Source organism: Peromyscus leucopus, chromosome 15 (genome assembly GCF_004664715.2).
Source record: "Peromyscus leucopus breed LL Stock chromosome 15, UCI_PerLeu_2.1, whole genome shotgun sequence".
Classification (NCBI taxonomy): Eukaryota; Metazoa; Chordata; class Mammalia; order Rodentia; family Cricetidae; genus Peromyscus; species Peromyscus leucopus.
In genome coordinates this window covers 37,475,519-37,483,804 of record NC_051076.1, presented here as the reverse complement: position 1 = coordinate 37,483,804, position 8,286 = coordinate 37,475,519, and positions in this window count along the sequence as shown.

Sequence of the window (8,286 nt, the reverse complement as noted above, 5' to 3'; positions counted from 1 at the left end):
AGATGCCATAACCACGGCAATTCTTACAAAGGAAAACATTTAACTGGGGCTGGCTTACAGGTTCAGAGGTTTAGTACATTGTAATCATGGCAGGACATGGTAGCACACAGGCAGACATGGTGCTAGAGTGGGAGCAGAGAGTCCTTCCTCTGGATAGGCAGATGTAAGCACCCTCACTTACTAACCTGACCAAGGTCGCCTGATATGACCACAAATAATGAAACCAGGTTTGGACTGGAGGGGCCACAGCAAGACTGAGGCTGTGACCATTTTACTGAGAGAAATCAGACTTTTTATACCTTTGTCAGAAACAAATTACAATGGCATTTGACAGTATCAATACAGCTGTAATTGCCAGGATACAATGTTTGCATGCCATACAAGGTACATGAGATAATGTCTAAGAACCAATTGTCCTGTCAACTTTCCATACTTCCTTGACTACTAAGGAAACATGCAGAGAAACACAAAGCAATGTGAACACTTCGCTGCCCAAGGGAGTGTGTTGGTCTCTCAGGAACTGGAAGGCATGTTGTGCCCAAAAGCCACGGACTCTAACCTGAAAAACCTATGACACATGCATCTCAAGGCAGCTAGATGAGGCCAACTCCATTGTCCCCTGCAGGCAGGCAGCAGGAAGAGAGAAACACTGGGTCTTTCTTGAGCATTCAAAACCTCAAAGCCCATCTTCAGTGACGTACTTCCTTCTACAAGGCCACACCTACTCTAACAAGGTCACCTTTTAATAATGCCATTCCCTGGTGACCAAGTATTCAAATCTATGAGCCTATGGAGGTCATTCTTATTCAAACAACCACACATCTTATTTCTGTACTGTTGTGAATATAAGAGAAATTCCTGTATAATGCCTGAAAAAAAGTTGGTTTCAATAAATAATATATAAAAATCATCTGTTCTATAAAGCAGTGAAGGTCAAATGGATAGCACAATTCTGGTCTTTGAGAACAGAGAAGTCACTGAAGCCTGAATGTTTAGATAAGAGAAGAAGGAAAGAACCTAATGGGAAGGTTCGTGTGTGTGTGTGTGTGTGTGTGTGTGTGTGTGTGTGTGTGTGTGTGGCTCAGAGGTGGGGCTTCTCATGGCATGTTCTAGACACAAGGAGTGTGTCCACTATGGTTGTTCCATTTATTCCCTTTTCACTCAGTACCATATTCTTATTTTCTAAAATGAAATTTTGGGTGTGTTCATGATTAGAAATAAGGATTAATTGGGGTAGTTCACCTACAGTTCAGTGTTCAGTCCATTATCATCATGGTGAGAAGCATGCAGGCAGACATGGTGCTGGAGAAGTAGCTGAGAGTCCTACATCTTGTAGGCAACAGGAAGTCAACTGTGACACTGGGTGGTATCCTGAGCATAGGAGACCTCAAAACCCACCCTCGCAGTGACACACTTCCTCCATCAAGGCCATATTTACTCCAATAAAACCACACCTCCTAATAGTGCTACTCCCTGTGAGATTATGGGGGCCAATTTCATTCAAATTACTACAACTGAAGAAATGACCATATCCTATAGTACAACACTGAAAAATTTCCAGTAGAGAGTATTTGCTGCAACTGGGGAAAAATGTAAGTTCTTGCCAATATTATGTTTTTCATTTTGACTTACAATTCCTATGAATATTTTACTTTCTGTCAGTTGAAAAGCACTGAGCTATTTTTGCTAGTTGAGAAAAAGAAATGGCAGGGCAGCCAAGTTCATAATATTTGGCAAAAGATATTCAGGTCTTACTAAGTTCAGACAGCACGTTTAATACAGACCAGGCTGTGTGGTTTTCAGTAGATTATGTCTTGAATGCTACATAATCCCACAGGATTTCAAACATTCCCATGTACAAATTGCTTAATTCAATATGTCCTGTTAAAAAACTCAGTTCGAGGAAACACTTTGAAAATTTTTGTTCTCATAGTGTCCCCATTACATACTAAGGATGTGGTTGGAGTCTCTCTCAACAAAATTCCTAATAACCCAACATGGTAGTTATTAAAGCCAGTCACTTATTTTATGGTACCAAAGCACGGAAGGATGCCATGAAGTATAAATGTAACCTAGGAAGAAGCTACATGGAAGCTTGCTAATGATTAATCTTCCACAAGACTCCTAAAAAGCTGGTCCAATGGCGCATCCAGACTTTGGGAGATGGAATGTAGGGTCTTCTAGGTTCGACCGAGGAGTCCGGACTGTAGGTGAGGACAGTAGGTGGGGACAGTAGGTGGGGACAGTAGGTGCAGCACATGAAATAGAGATGGACAAAGTTGCCTGAAGAAGAATCTGAAAACTCAGAATAGTGAAATATTATTCTGAGCCAAGAGAGAAGGAAAATTACAGGACATGGGAAGCAAAAGAGGCCTTTTATACCAGAGTCTGGTTGAAGTCTCTTGCTGCCCCAAATTAAGAACTCCATACGGTTTGCTGTGAAGGTTATCAACATGGAGACAACATCCCTTTTCACGGAGATATTTCTTTCTTTCTTTTTTTTTTCATTTTTCTTTATTAAGAAATTTTCTATTCACCCTACATACCACCCACAGATCCCATCTCCTCCCTCCTCACACCCCAGCCCTCCCTCCCAAGCCACCCCACATCCCCACATCCCCCAATCAAGGTCTCCCATAGGGAGTCAGCAGAGCCTGGCACACTGAGCCTAGGCAGGTCCAAGGCCCTCCCCACTGCACCAAGACATGGGGCTCTTAAAAGTTTGTCCAAGCACCAGGGATGGATCCCGATCCCCCTGTCTGGGTACCCCCAAAGAGTTCGTGTATCCAGAGGGCCTAGTCCAGTCCAATGGGGGCTCCACAGCCACTAGTCTACAGTTCATAAGCTTCTACTAATGTGGCCGGTCATCTCTGCACGTCTTCCCATCATGATCTCGACGTCCCCTGCCTGCATAGTTCATTAATATTTTAACACTTATTTCAAATAAGAGTGTTGAAATATTAATGAACTCTGCTTAAGGCCTAAGCCTGACTACTTACTATGCCTTTTGGCTTTTCCCAGCTATAAACCCGTGGCATTCAAGGAACTCCACAAGAATCCTCATTTATCGCAAGAGTTTTTTAAAAAAGTACCCCCCCACACACATATGGTTACTGCTGAGACACTGGGATCTAACTGTCCTTCCTCTGACCACCTTTTTTCTGATCACTGTGTAAATCAATGTAAATTGCTTCCCGATAATGAACTCCAGCTCTGTTTCTTGTTGGCTTGTCCTGAAATCTTTTCTATGAGAAAGTCAAGGGTTCCTGCTTTACTATTATTGGAAGCCTGTGAGAAGAACTTAGCAGGCTGCTGCAGGCAGAAGTGTGGAGCTGTGTGTCCAGCCTGCACTCCAGCCCTCAGCTGACAATTTCACAGCCCTTGCAAATGTGAAGTCCTGTCACTGCCTCTGGGGCGTGGGTGAACATAGGCCTACATCCAAGTCTGGTTAATGGAATGGATTGATTTTATTCATCTTGAGGCCTGTCTACATGAGGAGGTCAGAGTGATATTAGGAGCCTAAATTGGAATGGCAAGTGGGTTTCTTTTAGGGAGTCTTACCAAGCCTGAGAAAATCCTTTTTATTTTATATACATTCTCTTTATTGTTGATAGAGAGAAGATTGTTCACTTTTCTTCCTCATTCATGCTGTCTTGATCTTCTTAGGTTTTTGAGGCTTGAGCTTAGGATAATAATGAGAATAACAAAATTAAAAAGTAGTTAATATAGATTATAAAAATGTGAGCAAGCAATGTCCCCCAAAGATCCTTTTAATTTAGTGGTCTACTTTATTTAAGATGAGCTATTTATTAGTAAGGAAATATACTATCTTCATAATTTTAAGATATAGTAACATACCCTGCCTTTGTAATTGGTTTTAAGATACAAATTTCTATAATCTATGATCATTTAAGGCAATTAGAGCTTTTAAACTTGTGAAAACCTTATTCATTATTTTAAATCAATCAGTAGTTAGATAACATAAATAATTCTCCTATGGTACTATCATTCAGTGAAATTTTATTTCTTTAAGGAAATGGAATTTAGCTATTAGTCTCCTTTTATTCTCAAGATCAAATATGTTTGTGCTATTACATCTATTACCAATCCTACTCTTAGCATGCATACAACATTATTCCAGCTGGGTATGGTAGCACACACCTTTAATCCTAGTACTCGGGGAGGCAGAGGCACGTGGATATCTGTGAGTCTAAGGCATCCTAGTCTACAAAGAGAGTTCCAGGACAGCCAGGGCTGTTACTCAGAGAAACTCTGTCTTGAAAACCATTCCCCTTCAAAAATCCAATCCTCCCAAAAAATTATTTCGTCAAATAAACAGTATTGATAAAATACTAAGTTATTTTTGCTTTGTCATCATTACCATTTTCATGTCCTTAAAGCATGTTCAAACTATTTTAAACTCTTGAACATTTATGCTAACACACTTCTTTTCAATGAGTAATTAATTCTCTTATTTAATGTATAGTTAAACTTTTATTTCAGTAGTGGTTGAATACACTGATTATTATTATTATCATTTAGAAAGCAGATATTTGAAAATTCAAAAATAATTTCATCTATGAATTTTCATCTTAGGGCATGGAATTGATAAAACATCCAGAGTTAGAAACAGTAGATTTCCTAATGCATCCCTTTTATAACTAATGGTATTTTATTCATCCACAGACACTTATCTAATTTTTACTTTGTGTACTGACATGCCAACTGTGCTTTATACTAGAAATATAAAGATGTTATGATAATTTGTTTTCACTAAGAATTGAATACACTGCCTGTGGTGGTTTGAATAGGAATGGCCCCCATAGACTCATGTGTTTGAATAGTTGGTCCATAGAGAGTGGCATTATTAGGAGGTGTGGTCTTTTTGGAATAGGTGTGGCCTTGTTGGAGGAAGTGTGTCATTATTGGGTTGGCTTTGAAGTCATAGATGCTCAAGCTAGGCCTAGTATGACATTTGCTTCTGCTGCCTGCTGATCAAGATGCAGAGCTCTCAGCTCCTTCTCCAGCACCATGTCTGCCTGCATGCTGCCATGTTTCCCGCCATGATGGTAATGGACTAAACCACTGAAAGTGTAATTCAGCCCCAGTTAAAAATTTTCCTTTATAAAAGTTTCTGTGGTCAGGCTGAAGAGATGGCTCAGTGGTTAAGAACATTTTTTGCTCTTCCAAAGGACACAGGTTTGATTCCCAGCACCCACATGGCAGTTCACAACTGTCTGTAACTCCAGTTCCAAGGAATCTGACACCCTCACACAGACACACAGGCAGGTGAGACACCAATGTACAGAAAATAAAAATAAATCTTTAAATAAATAAAATAAATAGAAAAAAGTATACCATGGTCATGGTGTCTCTTCACAGAACTGGAAGCCCTAACTAAGATAGTGCATAACATGAGGTCAAGTAGATAGAAGCTAGGATGATTGATGAAAAGCTGAGTGCTGACAAATGGAAAGAGAGAAGTGGACCTGAAACATATAAGGAATGAAAAGCTTATGGCACTTGGTGATTGATATCTGCATGCAGTAAAAAGAAAAAAGAAGGAATTTATTTGTTCATTCAAAATATTATTTTTAGAGGCACAGAGAAATAGGAACAAGTTTGCCTTTAAACCCAGCACTTAGGAGGCAGAAGCAGGTGAATTTCTATGAGTCCAAGACCACCCTGGTCTATGTAGGGAGTTCCAGGCCAGCTGGAGCTACACAGTGTGATCCCATTTAAAAAAATAAAAACCATACACACACACAAATATGCATCTTGAAAGAAGAACATCGGAATGTTAAGAGAAGAAAGATGAAGTTATCTACTTTAAATTAGGAAGAAGAAAGAGGATGATATTGAAGTGAAGACTTCAGGATGAGAAGAAACCAGCTCTGTGAAACATTGCCAGTGAGGTGGGAGTGGAGGGAAGGGATTGAAGTTCAACACTCCACCTAATACACTGTAGTCAACTTTGGAAGTGAAGATTTGTCACTGTTAGTACTTCATTATTTTCAACTATGCTTATGCATGATTATTAACTGCTGCCTTGCTTCAACTCTACAATTTCTCTTCCATCTAATATAACATGCAGTGATTGGAGTTAGCTTTATAGTTTACAGCGTAAGTTACAGGATATCAAAGAATGGCTATAACTCAGCTACGAGGAACAAACACCTGCATTGGTGAGTAGAAGCATCAGTTTACTACTGTGGTGAATTGAAAGTTAAATCTAATTAAAGATATGTGTATTGATGCCAGGGTGACAAATACAGAAATGTGGTGGTTTTGTGCTAGTAGAAGCTGGCTAAAATGGAAACACTACTCTTAAAGTTATTTCTCTCTGATAGTTATAGGGAGAACTCTGTAGGTGGGGTTTTTCTTCAGGACCACTGGCTCCATAAATAACCACACAGAGACTTAATATTAATTATAAATGTTCAGTCAAAAGCTTAGGCTTGTTACTAACTAGCTTTTACATCTCAAATTAACGCATATTTTATCTGTATTCCACCCTCTGCCACGTGGTGATACCTCTTCTCAGTACAGCATGATCATCTCCTGCTTCCTCTGCATCTGGCTGTTGAACCCTGAGACTTCATCCTTCTTCTTCACAGTGTCCTCCTGATCTGGTTCTCCAGCCTAATCTCTTACTACCCATGTATTAGGCAGTCATTTCTTTTATTAAACCAACCAGGAGGTGCTTTGGCCAAGACACATCTTCACAGTGTACAGAAGGATTATTATACAGCAGAACTCTGCATGAGATTGGAAGTATAAAGCAAAGGGCATCCATGTTGTCAGTGTAAAGGTCAATGCCAAGCAAGCTCATTGCTGTTGGCTCATCTTATTGTGGTGAAGCAACATATGAACCCAGCTAACTCATCTGGACTCACCTAGCTCACCTGAACCTAGCTGGCTTCATAGCTTCCCTATCTCAATTCTCAGCTTCTCCAAGCCATGTCCAGGTGTGTGTATCTTTTCAGTAAAGTAACCTAATTCATTCTGCAAGTCTAAAGTGTCTTTAAAGTTGAAAGTTCAATATGGGTTCCAACTTGTCTACGTGGGATCCCGAGATCAAGAAAAAGTAAGAGCACTGAAACTTAAGCAGAGAAGATTTAATATATATGAAGATATGAATCTTCTAAGATTGAAACCAGTATTATAAATGAAAGATTCTAGAAACTATAATAAAAAATTTGAAACTACACATTGAAAAGACATACTGCATACTGATCCTGAATGGTCAATATGAAGACACGCTGATAAAATTCTCACACAGGACCTTTAAATAATTCCCAAAACAATGAAATGTCTGGAGGGTGAGTATTCTCATCAATAACAGCTCATCGTTAAATAGTAAAATGTTCCTTGTGGAAACCCAGATACTGCCCTGGTGATTATTTTTTTCTTACCAGCAGCATGGAATAGCTCCCTGAGGGCTGTAATTTTATCATTTTCCAAAGGTAGTTAGTTCTTAAGCATATATTTTGTAAGACAAGCTTCATAAACCACAATTATCTACCCACAAGGAGAGCAATTAAATCATTACTAATTACCTGCTACAACCTCTTTATATATAGGGTACAGTATCTTATGTAAGATATAAGAAAGTTGTAGCATGTATTCTGAGTTGCACATAGGCCATAAGCTTACAATTGGAAGACATTTGTGAGTGGAGACAAGCCAGCTAGCCTTAGACTAGATCAAAAGCAGAATTTCCTCTTACTTTGGCAGACCTCCACACTAGTCTAGTGTCAATTGAAAACATAACTCATGTAAAATTTAACAGGAATTTTTCTGGAAGAGAAATGAAATCTCTGGGAGCCTGGAGAAAAAAATTATTCCAAACCAAGCTAAGTCTAGACATGCAGACAATTGTGTCTAGATCCTCATGTTACAAGAAGTTCTCATCTGAACTGATGGTTGTCACCATAGACTTAAGTCAGGAATCTCTCCCAAGTTACAATAAGCCATGCTCTTCAGGAGAGTACTGCCAGAAATTCTCAAGTGAGTAACTACAATGTGTACCATGACTACCTCAATAACATTCTTCTCAGCAGCCTGTGTGAGCATGAGGAAGGGAACAAGGGACAATGATGGAAGTAAAATAAAGAATAAAGCAGGTACAGAGAAGAAAAGAAATCAACAAGAAGTTGATGCAAGTGACTTTAATGAGTACAGATTCACATTTGAGCTTTTTAGAATTTAAGGTGTGGATTGTGGATGGCTCACCCAAAGACCCATGAGTTAAATGCTTATTCCCCACAGTGATGCTATTTTTTT